This window comes from Peromyscus californicus, unplaced genomic scaffold, assembly GCF_007827085.1.
Source record: "Peromyscus californicus insignis strain IS unplaced genomic scaffold, ASM782708v3 Scaffold_16__1_contigs__length_79575227, whole genome shotgun sequence".
Classification (NCBI taxonomy): domain Eukaryota; kingdom Metazoa; phylum Chordata; class Mammalia; order Rodentia; family Cricetidae; genus Peromyscus; species Peromyscus californicus.
Genome location: NW_026294458.1, coordinates 75,754,834 through 75,776,439, shown reverse-complemented (window position 1 = coordinate 75,776,439; position 21,606 = coordinate 75,754,834). Strand labels below are relative to the sequence as shown.

At 47.1% G+C, this 21,606-nt stretch overlaps 1 protein-coding gene across 3 annotated transcripts in view; it reads right to left on the bottom strand.

Moving 5' to 3' along the window:
• Positions 1–10,970, bottom strand: part of Dyrk1a (dual specificity tyrosine phosphorylation regulated kinase 1A) — a 133,154-nt gene extending 122,184 nt beyond the window's left edge. Inside the window, exon 1 of one of the 3 annotated variants that reach the window (XM_052741277.1) lies at positions 10,827–10,970. The gene's annotated coding sequence lies outside the window, so the exon portion shown is untranslated. The remainder of the gene's footprint in view (positions 1–10,826) is intronic. The other 2 variants (XM_052741275.1, XM_052741276.1) reach the window with 2 other exon arrangements.
• Between the last annotated feature and the right edge of the window lie 10,636 nt (positions 10,971–21,606).

The window sequence follows — 21,606 nt, the reverse complement described above, 5'->3', positions numbered from 1 at the left end:
GTAAAGGAAGTGTACGAAAGTCACAGTATACTCAATGAGATCCTATTCATTTTCTTATCCTTGCTATTCTGAAGAACTTTCACAAACTTTTCTATCACAAAAGGAATTATCCATCAATAATAAATGTTTGATATAAAGATAAAGCAAAAGTCACCATAGTGATGGCAACTGTTTTCAAGAAAAAAATGACCCAATCACAACACTTTTCAGCAGACAGCATTAGTCAAAGACTACAGCCCTATTTACACCTAAAGAGTTTAGCTCTAAAATAACTGTCAAAAGGACACTAAGATAATTTTTGACCTTCAAAAATATTTTTTTAAATCATCAAATCACAGATCCTATGTCCCTTTAATGAGAATTTAATTTTATATCTATTGTATTTTTAAACCTACCCCGGGAACTGTAAAATATTTTTCCCACCAGAACATATTTCCTCTATGGCAAAGACAGCAGTGGCTCTTGTTTTAGAGCTGATTTCCAGGCTCCACTCCACGGATGACACTCTGATGCTGGCCAACATGGGGGCACACACCTTTAATCCCAGGACTTGGGCAGAGGAAGGATTTCAGTGAGTTCAAGGCCAGCCTGGTCTACATAGTGAGTTCCAAGCGAGCCGTGTGTGTGTGTGTGTGTGTGTGTGTGTGTGTGTGTGTGTGTGTACATATATACGCATACATAGTGAGATCTTGCCTTAAAAATCAATAGTTCAGGGCTGGAGAGATGGCTTAGCAGTTAAGAGCACTAACCACTCTTCCAGAGGACCCAGGTTCAATTCCCAGCACCCACATGGCAGCTCACAACTGTCTGTAACTCCTGTTCCAGGGGATCCTCACACAGACATACACACAGGCAAAACACTAATACACATAAAATAAAAATAAATCAATTATTAAAAAAAAATAGTTGTATCACCACACAAGAACAGGCTTTTTAGATAATCAGCCCTCTAATGAAGATACATGTACAATGAACAGAACATGAGGTTTACAGGAAAATACTAAGATACCTGGTACAAACTGTACGCTCACATGCTCTCCTACTCTACATTCCCAAGCGCAAACCATGACACCACTTTCTCCTTCCCAGAGTCACCGTTTTGAAATCTTTTCCCACCACCCCACCTTCCCTCTCATGACTTAGTGGTACTGCAAACTGTTCTCACCTTCCATCATAGAAGACACAAACTACATTAATAGTTCTGTTCTTGGTGCCTTCCAATCCTCAGTAGGAGGGGTCTCCACTGTCACACAAGCAGTCTACTCTTAGGACCTCTGTAATCCTCCCTACCTGACCCTCCCAGTCCCCTGCTCTCTACTTCCAGAGCCTTGGCCACACTCTTGTCCGAACCCAGAAACTCACCTCACGATCTACTGACAGAGTAACTGAGAACTTCTACCCCCTGCCTTCTCCCTTCCCTTCTCAGTCCCCCACACCTGTCTTCAACCTTCCTGACACTCACTCCCTCCTCCCCCTGCCACAACTCTCGCTCACTCCTCCAGAGTCTCCTTCTGTAACTCTCCCCTCCCCTCTCCTCTCCAAAGCCATACACCTGGTTCTACCAGGACACCTACTGTCTAGACCCTTGCTCAAGTCCCCCCAACTACCCCACCTCCTGGCACTCCCACTAGCTCTTCCACGGCAACGACTCAGCCACCAGCCTCGCCTCCTCCCTTTTCCTCAAATGCATATCTAAGTGGTCGTGCTTGCACTTGGCTTTCCATGAATACACATCTATTCACCTTTCCAATCAACAGCAACCACCACTTACATCTCATACAGAGGACATGCAGACATTTTCTCAATTGAAAAAGAAGTCCTTTTTTAGACTTTTACAATTTATCAAAACATCAGTTATTCAACAGGATAAAAGAAAACTAGAAAATAATTAACTATCTTTAACTATGTATCTAACAAAGAGTGAATACCTTGTTATTTAAAAACATATGCCTTGGCCGGCAGTGGTGGCGCAGACAGATCTCTGTGAATCTGAGGCCAGCCTGGTCTACAGAGCAAGTTCCAGGACAGCCAGGGCTACATAGAGAAATCCTGTCTCAAAAACAAAAAAGCAGAGAAACAAAACAAAAAAAGAATCAGAGGAATGCACTCTTGAGACACTGATTGTAAACACATAAACTGGTAGGATATTTTAGAAGACAAGTTGGTAATATACATTCAAATATGCTTATAGCTTGTTTCCCTTATAAATGGTACTCTACAGCAAACGCTTAGAATACAACTATATGTATCAGTTAAGTGTACTAGAGCAGCATTGTTTAAAACTGAGTATAAAAACAATTTTAATGTCCCTTCATGAGAGCTAAATAAACCAAAGAATATACATAAAATGAAATAGTTCCCTATCCAAAAAAAAAAAACCTAACAAGGAAGGGCTGGGATGTATCTCAATTAGTAGAGTACTTGCCTATAACCCATGGATCCCTGGGTTTGAACCCTAGTACGGTATAAAGCGGACATGACATATGCTTGTAACAACATTCCAGAGGTTGAGACAAGAAAATAAGGAGGTCAAGACAGCCTGGGCTACATGAGAGCCTATCAAGAAAGAAATGGAAAGAAAGGAAGGATGGAGGGAGGGGAGGGGAAGAGGCTAGAAAGATGGCTCCATGTTTAAGTTCATACTGCTCTTCCAGAGGATCCCAGTTCAGTTCCCAGTACCCAAGTGGAGGGGCTCATAACTGCCTGTAAGCTCTAGGGAACCCAACACCCTCTTCTGGCACCCAAGGGCACTTACACACATGTGGCATATACTCATACAGACACACATACATATACATAGTCATAAATAAAAATTTAAAAAACAAAGCTGGGCAGTGGTGGTGCATGCCTTTAATCCCAGCACTCGGGAGACAGAGGCAGGCAGATCTCTGTGAGTTCAAGGCCAGCCTGGTCTACAGAGTGAGTTCGAGGAAAGGCGCAAAGGTACACAGAGAAACCCTGTCTCAAAAAAACAAAAAAATTAAGAAAATGAATCTTTTTTAAAATTTTAAAAAGGCTGGCATGGTGGCACACACTTTAATCCTAACACTCCAAGACAGGTAGGCAGATTTCTGTAAGTTCAAGGCCAGCCTGGTCTACACAGCAAGTTCCAGGACAGCCAGACATACACAGAGAGACCTTGTCATCAAAACAAACAAAAACAATTTAGAAAAGAAAATCACATTCACGAAAGTCATGTGAAGTAACACATTCCTATAATCCCAGCAACTGAATGAGGCAGGAGGATTGCTGAGTTTGAAGTCTGTGTGAGATGCATAGTGAATTCCATACCAGTCTGTACTACAGAGATCCTGTCACCAAAATAAATAAATAAAGCCAGGCCAGGTGATACAGGCCTGTAATCCCAGCTACTCCAAATACTGAAGCAGGAGGCTCTGAGCTCAAGGACTGCCTGGGACAGAGGGACTCCAAGGCACAGTGAGTCCCAATCTCAGGTAAGCTGAAGGACTGATGAGATGGGGAAGCGGTAGAGCACTGGCCGAAAACAGGTGATGATGCCCTAGGCGCAGTGTTCAGTCACACACTCAAGCATATACATAACACAGAGAGAGAGACAGACAGACAGAGACAGAGAGAGAGACAGAGAGAGACAGAGAGAGCACTGTCAGTTAACAAGGGAATTTTTTTATTTAAAAAAAATTTATTCATTTTATATACCAACCATAGATTCTCCCTCTCATCCCTCCTCCTGCTCCCCCTCAGCCTCCCCTCCCAACCCACCTCCCATCCCCTCCTCCCAAAGGCTAAGGCCTCCCATGGGGAGTCAGCAAAGCCTGGTACATTTAATTGAGGCAGGACCAAGGCCCTCTCCCTGCCTCAAGGCTGAGCAAGGCGTCTGACCATAGGTAATGGGTTCCAAATGGGCTCATGTACCAGGGATCGATCCTGATCCCACTGCCAGGGGCCTCTCAAACAGACCAAGCTACACAACTGTCTCCCATATGCAGAGGGCCTAGTCGAGTCCCATGCAGGTTCCACAGCTGTCAGTCTAAAGTTCATGAGTTCATACGAGCTTGGTTCAGTTGTCTCTGTGGATTTCCCCATCGTGATCTTGAACGCCCCCTCTCCTTGCTCACAGAATCCCTCTTCCCTCTCTTCGACTGGACCCCAAGCGAATGTTTCTAAGTATGAAGTTTAAGTAAAAATAAAAAACTTTGTGTTTAGAATGTCTGATTTTTTTCTTTTGAGACAGGATTTTTCTGTGTAACCCTGGCTGTCCTGGAACTTACTCTCTAAACCAGACTGGTTTTGAACTCACAAAGATCTACCTGCCTCTGCCTTCCAAGAGCTGGGATTCAAGTCATGTGCCACCACCATCTAGCTTATCTTTGATTTTAAATGTAGGACATTGCATACATACACAGACATATAGAACTATGTACTTTAAAAACAAGACTATGGGTGCTTGCTAAGGAAGCACAATACCCTGGATCTGATCCCCACTGCCACCCAAGGAAGAACGGGAAGGGAGCAAAGGAGGGGTGTATCTAGCACGGTTCCGCAGCATAGTCCATATTAGATGTAATGCATGTGTGACTGTACATGAACATACATAGAACATGTCTAGTAGGAAAAAACTGAGTAGTTATTGAGAGCCATGAGAATGAGGGTGATATGACACCATTCCACAGCACTTTTTAAATGGGTACATATGCCCGTTATCTTTAAAGAATTGTACTGCCTACGTGATCAGAGCTGCACATTAAACGCTTGCTATGTTGTGAGACTAACACTCCAGACACAGGAGAGACACTAAGAAGAAAGAGATACTCTGTCTGGTAGTTAAGCCCAGAAGGTCCTAAGTAGAATGATCCCCAGGGGTGTTACCATAGCTAGTGACTGAAAGACACCAACCTTAACCCCTAGAGAAGCTGCTCCTAAACCTGCCTGAGATAATCCCACCACGTGACAGCTGTCTGTCATAGACACCATTTTTCTTCAGGAACAAGTACAGGTGACATACTCTTCCTTCCCTATCTCAAAAGGCTCTCGGTGCAAGTGATCTCTGATTTCTAAAAATGACAGCCACCTCAGTGATAAAAATAGTGTTAATCTGAAAATAGGTAAAGGATATTCCTCTGAGCTTACTTCCATTTTAAATTAGAGAACCTAATGGAGTGAATTCCAACATGTGAAAACTATAAACAACCAGATATAAAGGAAAAGTAGTACTTTTGTGTTCCATCTAATCATGGCAAGTTCCCACCAACCGATCTACCCCAACGCCACCTATCAGAGTCCTGCCATGAAATATACCTTATAAAAACCTTAACTCTAACCTTTAAATATTCCTCTGACTAACTTGGGCTAAAAGGAAACGAATCACAGTGACCATTCCCTAGGAATGAGCTCCTGTGCGAAGAGCAGTGTCTGAGACAGATGCACCTCAAACCCCGGCCCTGTAGCCCGGCAATTCTGTACAAAAAGCACACATGAGGAGAAAGCAAGAGAACTCAAGCTAGTGCAAGACAGTTCTGGTCCAACTCAGACAGCCAGGCTCTCTGCACTCCTCCTCTGTAAGGCGGCGGATCAATCAACCATCAGAGCTTCAGACATCTGTGATGCATCAGGATGCCCTGAAGGAAGTTCATTGCAGAGGTCATCCCAAAACTACACACAAATACCTGAGCTGAGGAGTCTCTACCAAGTGCCCAAGGCCCCACTAGATCCACTGGCAGCTGGAAGGAAGACCAGGTCTTCCCTTTTCCTCACAGAAGGGGCTCCGAGGGGGAGACATCCAGTAGTGAGTGTACCCTAAGTCACTGCTATCATCCTCACAACATTCACCTCTCTTACTACTGAAAGCCTAACAAGACCCCAGTGTCGGTCTAGTGCTATCTGCTGTGGTCACAAGCAGGACCACACACACAGTGTGGTCCAGAGCAGAGTAAGGGTAAATCCAAAAGTTTAGACTATATTATTTACATGATATAATCACAACTATAAAGAATGTGTGTTTACAATCTATTAGAAAATAGTGTCAGTAAACTGCTATCAGGCCCTAAATACCAACCATCACAACAAAAAACGTACAAATTCATTCTAAGCGGACTACAGATGTATATATTACAGAACCAACAACCTATTTAAATTTGCAAACTATAGCACAAAAGCTTAATGACCAATAACTGAACAGTGACTGTTCAATAAACTGCCTTATTTCCAGAAGTTTCTTCCAAAATATTTGGAAATGAACAAGCAATGTTTAATTTTCCTTCATTGTGCCCATCTATAGTAGAAGCAAATTCTTAGCCAAATAAACAACCCACCAGAGACCACAAATCCCAGCCTCCTGTGCAGCTAAGGCCACATGACTAAATTTAACCAATAGCACATGAAAAAAGGACACACCACTGTCCAAATGGACCTTACAATCTAATGGAGAGGAAGAGACAGGCATTAAATGAACATAATGAATAAGTATATATATATAAATCACTGATGACTCACTATACAGCTACCAGCAATAAAGGTTGTGAAACAAAGTAGAAAGTCCTGCTTGGCTTAAGGGGGTGGGGTGGGGTTGTGTAGAGGGCTTGCACAGTGTGTGTCAAGTCCCAGGTCTAACACAGAGAAAGAAGAAAGTGTGGAAAGGACGGGGGAGGGGGGTGTCACTGAGCCCTGTGACAACCTGCCACAGGTAAGGAAACTAATGCTGAGACCTGCTCCTCAAGTCACTCCCTGCAAGGGACAACCGACACTGGGACTGAGGACAGTCTTTGTTCACTATCTCAAGGCAGGTGATCTCTCCAGAGCTCCACACAGCCTCAATTCCTACTCCTAACCAAGCACCACGCAGATCTGGGAGAGATGCCACGGTCTCAACACCCTTCTATCCAAACGTGTGCTCCAGGACATTAAACCTCAACCAGGAATCCCATTAATACTTCTAAATAAAAAAAAATTAACTCATCATTGCAATTGTGTTTTGTTTTTTAAACTTTTAAAAAAAACTGTTCTGCTTCTCTGATCTTTCAGCTTTCACCCCCTAATATCTGACTCCAAGTTTTTATTATTAAGACCAATTAGAATTTACACTACAGGGAAGGAACAAAAAAGTTAGGGTTTATTTGATGATGGGGTGCTACTTAAAGAAGAGATGACGCCTTCTGAAGCTGGCTTCATTCCATGTCAGACCATCACAGTAGGCTCCCAAAAAGCAAAGCATTTCAATTATGAGATTTCAATTTTGGGTGATAAAATGATTCATCATCAAGAGATATTTTTAAAATGACTACTGTATTATATATGCACGTTCCTAAAAAAAAATTTATCGTGTCAAAATTTAACCTATCAACAATAATAATAATATATAAACTTTCAAAAAAAATTGTTAAAAAAAGGGGCATCTATGAAGAACTGCCAAGAATCCAATGTGGTTTTTGTCAACACGAAGTATGTCTTGGTAGAGCTACAGCAGTTTAGATGTTCAATGTAAGGTTTCATTCTCAACCAAGAACTGCAACTCATTACAGAATTCTCAAAGGACAATTTCAAAGCCAAAATATAACTTTAAAAAGCATAGCTGTTTTATACAAATGCAATGTATTTCCGTCATTTTGTTTTTATATACCAAAATGAAACTAGAATTTAAAAAACAAGACTTGTCTACATTATCTAGTATAAACCTTTATTGTAGTCACGTGTAACCTGCCTTCACCTCTCACACACCCAACAAGACTTTACACTCTGGCCTGACACTACAGAGTTGACATGAACCAAGATTTCAAGGTTCCTTCATTTAGGGTCAACAAAGGAGAAACTTTAGGTAACTTGAAACAATTCAATTATTTTTTTCCAATTAATTAAACACCAATTTTAACCCCTAAATTTTGTAATCCCAAATTGTGCAAGCATTAAGTTATGAATTACCACAGGCTGTCTCACCATCAAATACTGCCAAATGGCCAGGACAACCCAGGGCCCCAGTCTTTAGAAGGCAGAACCACCCCATCCATACACTACTATCCTGGTAGTACAGCTTGTTGTGACAGGTAAAATGTGCTTTCAAGTTTCAGGTGACCCTGACTGATATTTCCAAGCAAGATTTTGCTTCTAAAATGAAAATAGACAAGTACAGATGGAGGAAAACCCACCAAGACACTCAACAGAAAGTAGACTGTGCCAAGCCACTGCTTAGGACTGCCATAAAATTATGAAGACTAATAATCCAAGTGCAGAGCCAAGTTCTCACCAGAGACTCTGGAAGCCCATGGTGTCTGTGGGTTTGGAGGTCAAGCTCACTCTTGAGAGGCAGAAGGGAAGTAACTGGGAGGAGGGGCACTGACTGGCAGGTACAAAGTAAGAGCTCTTTGTAACAGAGGAAAGTGACAAATGGCTTATCTGATCAGAGGTACCAACAAAGTCACAAATGATCCCACCCTCCATGAGTCTTATATGTCATTTCATGTAGTACAAACAGTTCTTTGCCACCCAAAATTCTATAGATTTTCTTCCTGTAATAGACATATGCCAACCAAACACTCTAGAACACCTCTGTGTGAGTGAGTAAATGTGCATGTACTTTCTTTGTACAGTTACGTAAACACTCATGACAAAGTTCACAGTATGGCATGTCTATAACAAGGTATCTTCACTTTCAAAGCTAGGCACAGCACCGCAAACCTAAGTTCCCTGAATACATTGTTGCACTTACCACTCCTCACTCCCATCTGTAAGTCACAAACACAGGAAGCCATAAATAAAACTAGGTGACAAAGTTCAAGCTCTCAAGGGCGATTTTCTAGCCAAGGGTCTTTGGACTACCCGTGTTATCTTCAATGTCATTTTATCGATCCCTAGCACACAGTAATGGTTGAAGTTAAATTTTTAATAGGTCACATACCAAAATGTCTCCAGAAAGCTCTTTTCCTACCTTACTAATAATTACCATTCAATTCTATTCCTTCAAAAGTAAACAATCTCTTCAACATCCACCAGGTATATGAAATGTGTGTCCTTACAGACACAAGGGGCGACCCTTCTAAAATAATTTGAGCTTATGCCTCTCTAAGGTAAATAGGAACTTTCTGTAGCTGTTTTTACAGGAGAACTTGGTGGAGATGCTGACAAGTCTCTTCACTTTTTGGCAAGGTCTGAAGTCTAACTCTATTTGGACAGCTACCATAGACATCACTGCCATGCCAAAGTAGATGCACCAGAAGGGCAAGGTTCTTTAAGACATGTACCCTGAAAAGCCAATGTCTATAACCAAACAAACTTTCTGAACCACTATCCCTTTGAAATCTTAACCAGTGGAATTTGAGTTCCTGTCTCCCATTTACAGTCTATCTGGAAATGTAATTCTTTAAGAATAATTAAAAAGAGAAATTTAAGAACCAAAAAGTAAAGTAATTCCACTATATTATTGACATCTCAAATCAAAGTACCTAATGGTTATTTAATATGAGAAGTCCAAAAGGGTCAAAGTAGAAATCAAAGTATTTAAAAAAAACAAAGTAACTCCACACCAAACTTTTGACTTGTCAATACACACACACACACACACACACACACACACACACACACACACACGAGCTCTATACTATAATTATAACTAAATCTGAAGAACAAAATGCACCAGGGTTTCCATCCTTCCACTCGGACGCTGACTAGTCTGCTTCGAGGGAGGGGGACAAGTTTCATTAAGAGGGCTCTGGTCTACACTGCCCTTCTGCAACCCTAAATTACCTCCACCAAAACCCGCCCCCAGTCTGTAGGTCAGAGCTCTGAGTCATCACACGGGACTTATCATAAGTCACAACTGACATCTGCCTCCGGGAGTCCTGGCTGCATGACCTTGGACTGGTCACTGCCCCCCTCTAAGCTCAGTATGCTCATCTGTGAAATGGGTGATATTTCCTACTGGTAGGTTAAGCGAGGGAACATATAAAACTGTAGTTAACAATGCCTGGCAGTAATCTTCGAGTGTGAAAACACTGCTACAAGGTATATTTTCTGGCAATCTGGCAGAACCCAAGAAGCAAATGATGCTGCACCTCGATGACAGGATTCATAGAATCTAGGGCTGGGCAAAAGACAGGTCGTCGGAGTCACTGACTCACGAATTTTGCCGTTTTTAACTATTTCGGGGTAGGGAGGGGCCTCTGGCTAAGTGCTGATATTCAGGCACTCGGGTGCCTCTGGGGCCAGAGTGGGTCTGTGCCTATAAATAGACCGGTGAAGTTTTGTGGCGATACACAGGTACCCATTCTAATTCGTGTCTCCTCCCGCAGCTAAGCAGGTCACCCCGGCCCCTCGGGTGGCCAGGGTCGCCCGCGCTCCCCGCCCGACTTCCGAGCACACCGGGTCCGCAGGCCCGGGCGCGGGCCCACAGGGCCTTGCAGACAGCGAGCTGCGGACCTTCGCCGGCCCGGCCCTGCGTCCTCGCCTCCCGGCAGCCAGCCCCATTTTCTTAACCCGTGCATTGTCCTTGCCTAGAACCCCGGCGCCCCGCACGCCGGTGGGGACCGAGAGGAGGGACGAGGGAGGAGCTGGGGGAAGAGGATGAGGAGGAAGAGGAGGAGGAAGACAGCCTCCTCCCCTGCGCCCAGGAGGCCAGCGGAGGTCTGGCGCCGGCCGGGCCCGAGGCCGCGGGTCCCACCCGCCGTAACTTTCCTCGGGGACCCGGCCTTGCCCGGGCTCCCTCCCGCGGTGGCAGGCCCCGGGCCGCCCTCCCGCTCCTAAGATGGCAGGTCCCTCCCTCCGCGAGAGGCCTGGCGAGCTCAGCTCGCAGGCCCCGGGAAGCCGCGCGCAGGGCCGCGCCGCGCCGGGCGGGCGGGCGGGCGGGCGGGGCGGACACTCACCGGGACGATGGCGGGGCGCTTGCGCCGCTCCCTCCGGTGAGCCTCAGCCTCGAGCTCCCGCGCCGCGCTCCTCCCGCCGCGGCCTCCGCAGCCAGCGCCGCCCCGGCCGCCTCTCTCTCTCTCTCTCCGCCCCCGGCGTCCCGGCTCCGCGCCGCAGCCGCGCTGGCTCAGGGTCCGTCCGGCTGGCGGGGCCGGCGGGCGCCCGCGGCCGGGGAGGCGACAGCCCCTCCCCGGCAAATACCGCAGTCCCCGGGCCCCCGAGTGCCGACGGCGGGGCCGGGCGCCGAGCGGCGGCCGCTGCCGGCCGCTTCTTCCCGACGAGGATTTTTGTAAATCTCACAAAATGGCGCGCGCTCCAAAGCTGCGCAGCGAGGAGCGCCGGGGCCCGAGCGGCGGCGGCGGCGGCGGCGGCGGCTCCGCCAGGAGAGCCCGGACCGCCCGCCCCCGATCCCGCACAGACACTCGCGCACACTCACCGCGCGCACACTCGCCCTCGCACACGCTCCCTCACACTCACACCGGTCCCGCCCGCTCGCCGGCGGCGGCGGCGGCGGCGGCGGCGGCAGCGGCAGCGGCACCAACAGCAGCAGCAGGAACAGCAGCAGAAGCAGCGGCGGCGGCGGTGGCGGCGCCCGCACCCCCGCTCGGGGAGTCCGCTCTCTCAGCCCGACCTGGGCCGCGATCGGCAGCAGCGACGGCAGCAGTCTCCCCGGATCCCCCCGCCGCGGTTGCCGCCGCCACCCCCGCCTCACTCCAATGGGGCTTTTTATTATTATTCGGGCGGGAAGCGAAAGGGTTTAAAAAAAAACCAACCAACAAAATGGCGACGGACCGACCCGGTCGCTATAGCAACTGTCAATCAAAACGCAAAACCCCGGCTGACGTGCTGACGTCCTCCTCCCGCCCCCCCGGCCCCAAGCCGGCGGGCGGGGCCTGTTGCCCGGGTAACGGCAGATTCCGTTCCCTCCTTCCCCTCTCCCCTCCGTCCCCCAGCCAACCACCCAACCCCCCTCAGGTCACGTGAAGGATAAATTCGGAGCTCGGGCCCGCTACGAGTGTCAGAGGAGGGCGCGTGATTCGCTCGGGGGAGGGGAGAGGAGGGAAGGGAAGGGACGGGGGCGAGGCGGTGGCCTGCCGGTGCGCGAGCGAGCGCCTGCCGCCCCGCGGCCGCCTCGCCCCGCCCCCGCGCCGCTCCCACGCCGACTGCGGCCCGGCCGGCGCGCGTCCCCGCGGCGCGCTCCCGCGCGGCGAGCCCGCAGCCCCGCCCGCGCAGGCCCGGGAGGGAAGGGGAGCGGAGGGCAGGCCGCCCACCCCGCGCGCGCGCGGCCCCGGGAGGCCGCCGTCGCCAGCCCCCTGGCCCGAACCGACCCGAACCGGCCCGCGGGGGCCGCGACCCACTCGGGCAGCGGCCCACCCCGCGCTCGGCTCACCTCCGGAATTCCGGCCCCGGCTGCGGGCGCGCGGCCGCCACCTTGATCAGACCGTGACCGCGCCCGAGCCGCGCCGGCCGCGCCGGCCGCGCAGAAACTTTCCAGGCTGGGCACGCTCCTGGGCGCCGGTTCCCCCGGCTTCTCCATCGGAATGCCCAGCCTGGACCTGCCCCAGGGTTTATTTTTTGGTTCTTGCTTGTCATAAGCCACCTCGGTTTCCTGGTTCTTAATTTGCCCACTTGGCCTTAACCGTCGAGTCTTTACTGGAATTCTGCCTTTTTATCCATTCTAAGTCTTCCGCCTAGCTGAATACAGCTGGGTGTGCTCTCCGGCCATTGACAGCCCAGTCTGCTGTGCTGGCTACTTTGTAATTAGTAGACAGCCACTGGCTCAATTTGTATTTTGTACCTATTCTAAAATAACAGCGTTAATGGCCTAAAAGAGTATATACATTAACACACAGACCGCTGTGTGTATACACTGTTGCACACCAAAATCACTGGACTGATTTCTAAACTTGATTTTTGGCATATTTATGTTAACGTTTTGCTTACGCTGTTTGAAACAATTGCAATAGATGCAGCCTTATAAACAAATGTAAAAACATGGATAAATACTCCTCTCCATGTAGTGTGGCCCTAGGAAACACTTGCTTTAAATGATTTCCAACAAACATCCTGCAGTTAGTACACCGTTGATATACTAAAGCAGCTATTCAACTTAACACAGGCCGGCGGGGGGGTGGGGGGATATAATAAAACTAAAGTAAATTAAGATTCGGGAAGAAAAATAGTTTGCTTTAGACTGCCCAGGATATCAAAAAGTTGCGGCATCCCGCAAAAGTACTTTCGGCTGACATTATCAAATTTGCACTGTTGATGTAAGTACACAGTCAACATAATTAATCTGAAGAAAAAGGAAGTGACCGAGAGTGTCCAGTTCACAGAACTTAGCACCTGGTTCTTCCCAAACACAAGCTTCCGCCAGCGCTTCCAGCCTCACCTCCGGGCTTCTCACGCCATTGGCCAGTTTCTTTTCCAACACAACACTACAAACTAAATTCCTGTCTAGTATTTATTGCTCGTAAAGGAGGGAACCTGCTTAATCTATGGATTCCCTTGGCCGACTATGAGAATGTCTCAAGAAATTATCCGTCAGGTCAAACTCAGTGTGAGGCAGGATTAGGAAGTGTTGGTCGCCATATCTGGGAGATGCACCCTCGCTCCCCACCCAATACAACCTTATCCGGTATCAGTCAATGAATTGTGCTGTCTGAGTTGGAATGCTATTAAATGTTTGACGTGGATATCACCTGAAAAGTGGCCGGGAAATTATAGCTGGACAAGGGTGGGGCACGGTGGCCTCTGGAAGAAGTGCCAGTCTAGTGAAAACTAAATACAGAAGTTAAACCTTTGATTTTATCTGCGAATCTCCATCTGTGAACCTGGAAAAGCAAAGACAAGCCCAGAGTCTCCAGTTCTTACAGAAAATGGCCCATTCCATTCTACAAAGAGAAAATGGGTGATGAGTGACAAATGGCGTCCTGATGTGACACTGCCGGTGAGTGGTGAGGTCAGGAGTGATGCCCAAGTGTATTTGCAACCCCCATGTTCCCACTACACCAAAGTGTTTATTTGGAGAAAGAATCTACACAGAGGTCAAGTCAAAAATTGAGGTTTTGGACTGGACCCAGATTTGAAATGACCGGTGTCCTTATAACAAGCTGGACCTAGAGACAGACACAGCAAGCCCCTGACAAGGACAGAAAACCCAGAAACAAGGAAAATCTGGGGCTACAGCACAGCACCAAGAGGCCACAAGATTCTCCCTTGCAGCCTTGGGGCGGGGAGGAGAGGGGAAGGGAGGGGAGGGGAGGGGAGGGGAAGGGAGGAGGGGGAGAGGAAGGGAGAGGAGGGAGAGAGGGAGGCTCAGTTGCTGCCTTGCTTGTGGGCTTCTAACTTTGAAAACTGTGGATGATGCATCCCTGCTATTCAGTCTACACCTCCTTTGTGATACTTTGTTGCCGGGACCAACAAGGTTTCTCCTGCCTGTCCCACATCCCTTTCCCCCACATCTTGGTGGTGCACTATTTTAAGCCCATTAGACTGAAGATGGAATCCTGCTGGGAGCTAAACCAAATATTCCAAGGACAAATGAACTGATGTTCTAATCCCATCTCTGCCCTCATGCAAGGCGAGAAGGTAAACAATTCTGAATTCAGCCCTGGACAGTGCAGGGCCCTCAATCCAACATTCCTTCCATCCTTACAGATTTGTGACTGATGAAGTACCTTCTGGAAACTACTGCAGATTGTTCTAATTTTAAAAGCCATCCATGAATATAAAATACTAAAACAAATTAAAGCACGGTGAAGGCCTTATAGAAACTGATGTTGATAATATGCTGTGAACTAGGAAGTTAATGGTTCTCTTCATCTGAGGTCCAATAACAAAAAATAAAAATGTATGGTCATGGGGCTGGAGAGATGGCTCAGCAATTAAGAGCACTGGCTGCTCTTCCAGAGGACCCAGTTCAATTCCCAGCACCCACATGGCAGCTCACAACTGTCTGTAACTCCAGTTCCAGCGGATCCCGCATCCTCACACAGATATACATATAAGCAAAACACCAATACATGTAAAATAAAATTTTTTTTAAAAACCTATGGTCATTTAAAACAATTTAACAATATGAAAGAGAGCAAAGCTGTAAAAATTACTCACAGAAGTTGTTGCCAGAGCTGCTGGGCCAAAATCTGGGCTCTTACAACCCTAATACTTATCTCCTTCTTCTTTTTTTTTTATTAAGAAATTGTCTATTCATTTTACATACCAATCACAGATCCCCCCCTTCCCTCTTCCCACCCACCAGCCTTCCCTCCCAATTCACCCACCACCGCCCATCCCCTTTTCCAAGTCAAGGTCTCCCATGGGGAGAAACCCTTCCTCACTGCACCAAGGCTGTGCAAGGTGTCACACCCTAGGCATTGGGCTCCAAAAATCCCGCCCATGCACCAGGGATAGATCCCGATCGCCCTGTCCCGGGGGCCCCCCAAACAGTTCAAGCTAAACAACTGTCTCCCCGTAACCAAAGGGCGTAGTCTAGTCCTATGGGGCTCCACAGCTATTAGTCCACAGTTCATGGGTTTCCACTAGTGTGGCTGCTCATCTCGGCACATTTTCCCATCATGATCTCGACGTCCCTGCCCACAGAATCCCTCCTGTCTGTCATCCATTGGATTCCTGGAGCTCAGCCTGGCACCCAGTCGTGGATCTTTGCATCTGCTTCCATCAGTCACTGGATGAAGGCTCTATGATGACAGTTAGGGTATTCACTAGTCCGATCACCAGAACAGACCAGTTCAGTCACCCTCTCGACCATTGCCAATAGTCCAAGGTGGGGTCATCCTTGTGGATTCCTGAGAACTTCCCCAGCACCCTGCCTCTTCCTATTCCCAAGGTGTCTTCATTTATCATGGTATCTCTTTCCTTGCTCTCCCACTCTGTTCTTGTTCCAGTTCGAACCTCCCATTTCCTTATGTTCTCATCCCCCATTCTTTGCCTTCCATTATCCCCACCCCCACCCCCAGTTTGCTCGTGTAGAGCTCATCTATTTCTCCTTTGCTGGGCTATCTATGTGTCCCTCTTAGGGTCCTCCTTGTTAGCTAGCTTCTCTGGAGCTATGGACAACCCTAACACTTCAAGGGACCAAACAGTGACAGAGTATGGAGATGCATGCAACGAAGCCACCCTGGGAAAAAGAAGAGAGGGTCCAGTGGTATACACCCCAGACCATAGTGGTGAGAGGTTACATTTAGATAATGGGCAAGAGAGAAGCCCAGTCCCTGCAGAATGTGCTCCCACCCTGGGCAGCCTCTGAGCTCCAGACAAGATGGTCTAACAAGAAGCCTCTCTCTCTCAGACAAGTTCCTCTTCTGTCTCACACTGAGACCTTTCCTTCTCCCAGCATGCCACTCCTGGGGAAATTCCAATTCCGTGGGGTGCATTGTTTCAATAGTCCAGCAGCCAGCGGGAAAATTGCACTTCCTCCTACCAGGAAGGTTACAATATCACCCAGAAAGGTACCTCCTACTGTCTTCCCAGTAGCACTTATTCTTCCAGGGGTTCCTAAGAAAATGTGGGTGAGCGCTCACACTACACGTGCTCTAGGTTCCCTTATTTATTACTTGTGAAATCTTTTTGTATGTATGTTTTGTTTTGTACCTCCCTGAGGACCTATGGGCTGTTAATGGTAGCTGGGGGAAGAAGAGACATTCTCTTCAATGGTGTAGCCGCTGGTAAATTCCCTATGCTTCTCCAGTAAATAATCTCTCACCGACCCTCCAGTTATCAGCTTCAATCAAACTCATTGGGTCACCCCCCCCCCCAATGTGTTTATTGGATATCTGTCCTCTGCGTACAGCTGGTGTCCACTCAAGGAGGTGGGGAGAGGAATCATCTTTTTATTGACTTCTTTGCTGCCTAAAGATAAGGTTTAAAAGAAATGAAAATGCATGTTGTTAGGCCACATTGTGGATACCAATATCAGGCTCGCAGCAACCCAGACAATTTCTCTGCGGCTACCTCCACTCCTACGTCATCTGTACAGCATATATAATGGAACCCAAGGTAAGTCCTCCCAGACTTCCCCCTGCTTCTCTCAACCATGGTCCAAACAAAGTGCTTGGCCAGCATCTTACAGTTGCTTATGAAATTCAACTGCTTTATGCCAAGATATGGTTCAAACAGTGCCATTGTCTTGAAAGCAATACTCATTACCTTCTCATCCTGTAGGTATGTTTGCCAAGATTATTTCATGAATTATTATTAATAATTTCTTTTCCTGAGACTTTAAGGGAAAAAATTGAATAAAAATATAAAGTTTCAACAAGGAGAGAGTATGCCTCAACACGGAAGAAGGTGAGACAGAGTCCTGAGGGCTGTCTTCAGACCCCCACATGGATACCATGGCATGCGTGCACTGCACGCAAGCATTCCCATGTACACTCATACACACACACACACACACACACACACACACACACACACACAGTCTCCCTCTCTAATAATAAGTTAAAATTTTTAATGTATAAAAAAAGTATGAAATTGTTAGGTTAACATACTGTTGTGGAATAATCTTTTTGTATACTGTGAAGATGTGTCTTTGCCAAGGCCCTTCTGATTGGTTTAATAAAGAGCTGAATAGCCAATAGCTAGGCAGAAAGAGGTTAGGTGGGACTTCCGGGCAGAGAGAGAAGGAAAGGAGATGAATCTAGGTGTGGGAGAGACTCCAGAGGAGACGGAGAGGAAGCAAGATATGAAGGAGGAGAGGTAAAAGCCACAAGCCACACAGCAGCACATAAATTAATAGAAATGAGTTAATTTAAGTTAGAAGAGCTAGTTAAAAACAAGCCAAAGCTAAGGTCAAGCTTTCATAATTAATAATAAGTCTCCATGACATTTTTTGTGAGCCGGTGGCCCAAAGAAAAATCCATCTACAACATACATGGTTCCTACTGTTTGAGAACATCTTGAAACTGGGCTGTGACTTTAGCAACACTTAGGAAGAAATGCAGCCCTTATATTGATTCACACCTGTCTTAATTAGTGTTCCTATTGATGCAACAAAACACCATGACCAAAGCAATTTAGGGAGGAAAGGGTCTGCTTGGCTTACACTTCACAGCACTGTTCATCATCAAAGGAAGTCAAGACAGGAACTCATGCAGGGCAGGAACCTGGAGGCAGGAGCTGATGCAGAGGCCATGGAGAAACGATGCTTACTGGCTTCCTTTTTTCTTAACTGAGGTTGCTTCCTCTCAGATGACTCCAGCTTGTGTCAAGTTGACACAAAACTCCAACACAATTGACCCCTTATCAGTGACAGAAAAACATATCACTATAAAGCCACAACCTTTCCTTTCTCATCCATCCCCAAGATCTCACATTAAAAACATAAACAACTTTAAAAGTCTCACAATCTTACAAGTTCAAACACATTAAAAGTTCAGCCTCTTTAAAATATCAAATCTCTTTAATAAATCCAAAATCTCTTTTAAAAGTTCAAAGTCTTGCCGGGCGGTGGTGGCGCACGCCTTTAATCCCAGCACTCGGGAGGCAGAGCCAGGCGGATCTCTGTGAGTTCGAGGCCAGCCTGGGCTACCAAGTGAGTCCCAGGAAAGGCGCAAAGCTACACAGAGAAACCCTGTCTCGAAAAAACAAAAAAAAAAAAAAAAACAAAAAAAAAAAAAAAAAAAAAAAAAAAAAACAAAAGTTCAAAGTCTTTCAGCTGTAGGCTCCTGTAAAAATCAAAATTAGCCAGGCATGGTGGCGCACACCTTTAATTCCAGCACTCAGGAGGCAGAGGCAGGAGGATCTCTGTGAGTTCAAGGCCAGCCTGGTCTACAAATAGAGTTCCAGGACAGTCAGGGCTGTTACACAGAGAAACTCTGCCTAAAACAAAACAAATCAAAATTAATACCTTCTCACTTCAAGAGGGAAGAATCAGGACACAGTCACTATCAGATCAAAGCAAAACAAACTCCAACAGTGTAATAACTCAAGGTCCAATTATCTGGAATTCACTTAGTCTTCTGGGCATCTCGGGGGTGGGGGGGTCACTTCTCCAGCTCTGCCCTCTGCAGCACACACAGCTTGTCTTCTAGGTTCCAGCCCGCTCCTCTGCTGCTGTTGTTTGTGGTGATCATCCCAAACTGCTGGAGTCCTCTGCTACACTAGGCTGCACTTTCACCAGTAGCCTCTCTTGGGCGCTCACCCCTCAGCTGCTCTCCATGACCCCTTCACGCCTTCAAAACCAGTACTACCTGGGTGACACTACCCGGTTCAGCTGACAGCACAAGGTACAGCCTTGTCCACTTCTCGACCACAGCTTCTGGGTGCTGACTCTGAGGGAACACTTCCCAGAAGACTTCCCCTCAGTGATGCTGGTCTCTTCTTTTTTTTTTTTTTTTTTTTTTTTTTTTTTTGGTTTTTCGAGACAGGGTTTCTCTGTAGCTTTGCGCCTCTCCTGGAACTTACTTGGTAGCCCAGGCTGGCCTCGAACTCACAGAGATCCACCTGGCTCTGCCTCCCGAGTGCTGGGATTAAAGGCGTGCGCCACCACCGCCCGGCAAATGAAAGGAATGAAGTGTGCTATAGTAAGCCACTTTCTTTTTTTTTTTTTGGTTTTTCGAGACAGGGTTTCTCTGTGTAGCTTTGCGCCTTTCCTGGAACTCACTTGGTAGTCCAGGCTGGCCTTGAACTCACAGAGATCCGCCTGGCTCTGTCTCCCGAGTGCTGGGATTAAAGGCGTGCGCCACCACCGCCCGGCGCTGGTCTCTTCTTAATCACCGCTAATTTCTCAGCTCCAGCTGACCAGCCAGCACCAATTGACCCAGTAACACAAAGATTGCACTTCAGAGGTGCCAGCCTCTTGTTAATCATGCTGACTCTTCAGCCCCAGCTGCCCAGAATGACAGACTCTTAATTCAAAATAGCAAACAGCCCTGACAGTCTTTACACTTCCTTCTGAGAGGTCACAGGCCAGGCCGCCATCTTGCTCTGCTTTCAACATTCTTGTCATCCATGCACATCCCGCTGAGCTCTCAACACCAGATGGCTTTTCTAGCCCAAATTTCCAAAGTCCTTCCACAATCCTCCTCAAAACATGGTCGGGTCTGACCAAAAAGCAAGTTGGGGAGGAAAGGGTTTATTTGGCTTACACTTCCAGATCATCATTGGAGGAAGTCAGGACAGGCACTCAAACGGCAGGAACCTGGAGGCAGGAGCTGATGTAGAAGCCACAGAGGGGTACTGCTTACTAGCTTGCTCATCCATGGCTTGCTCAACCTGCTTTCTTATAGAACCCAGGACCACCACCAGCCCAGGGATGACACCACCCACAATGGGTTGGGCCCTCCCCCATCAATCGTTAATTTAAAAAATGCCCTACAAGCTTGCCTATAGCCCAGTCTTATGGAGTCTTATGGAGACAGTTTCTTAATCGAGGCTCCCTCCTCTTAGATGACTTTAGCTTGTGTCAAGTTGACAGAAAACTATCCAGCATAGCATCTAAGCAACAGCTTCCCCCAAATTAGCAGGTTGAAGTGAAATGCCCCAACGAAGCTGACGATTCATCAAATGGAAATCCTTAGGGAGGTAGGAGGCCCAGAATGCAAAACGGTTACAGTGTCCAAAAGCTCGTTAACTCACCAGTTCTTGCCCGTGCCTTTTTGTCTCGGCTGTTTCAAAGTTTTCCCTATTTTGCTTCAAGTCAATACTGTAGCAATGGCATTACCTTACTATGTTGTATTCACAGCTCTCTTCCTTCTAGTACATGTGGATTGAACCCAGAACGTAGCAGGAGTCTTAAAAGTTCTTACTAATAAAATCAAACCCGAGGCCACTCATTGGGGTCAATGCTGGTAGATCAGAGAGACAGAACAAGCCACAGCTACCTCACCTTGCCAGTTCCTCGGCTGGTCCTGTTTCCTCAGACTGGAAGCCTCTGAGTCCTCATACAGCATGAATCTCAGCTGAACTGTGTTGCTCCAAAGCCTGAAAGCTTAACCAGCCAAATGCTTAACCAGCCAAATGCTTAACCAGCCAAATGCTTAACCAGGCAAATGCCTCTAGTTTCTGGTCCTCATGCCTTATAAACCTTTCTGCTTTCTACCACCACTCCCTGGGATTAAAGGCTGCTTTCTGGGATTAAAGGCGTGAGTCACCATGCCTGGCTGTTTCCAATGCGGCCTTGAACTCACAGAGATCCAGAGGGATTTCTGTCTCTGGAATGCTAGGATTAAAGGTGTGAGTGCCACCATTTTCTAGCCTTTGTATCTAGTGGCTGTTCTGTCTCTGACCCCAGATAAGTTTACTAAGGTACACAATATTTTGGGGAACACAATACCACCACACCGGAACCTCATTCATATTAGGCAAATGCCCTACCACTGAACTACATCTCCAGCCCGTGGATTCTGGGTTTTCATCTTTATCTCATAAGGGCATGTCTGGCATGCTGCCAGTACTGTTCTGTATCTGTGTATACCTAGGTATGAGTATTTGGGTTGTTTGCTTATGCTAGAGACTGAACTCAATGTCTTCTGCTCTACCACAAAGCTATACCACTAGCCCTATTTTGAACTTTACCTTGTTTGTTTGTTTGTTTGTTTGTTTGTTGAGACAGGATTTCTCTGTGTAGCCCTGGCTGTCCTGGAACTGACTCTGTAGACCAAGCTGGCCTTGAACTCAGGGATCTGTCTGCCTCTGCCTCCTGAGTACTGATATTAAAGGCGTGTGCCACCACTCAGTGAATTTTACTTTTAAATATTTCTTTCTTTATTGTGAGAC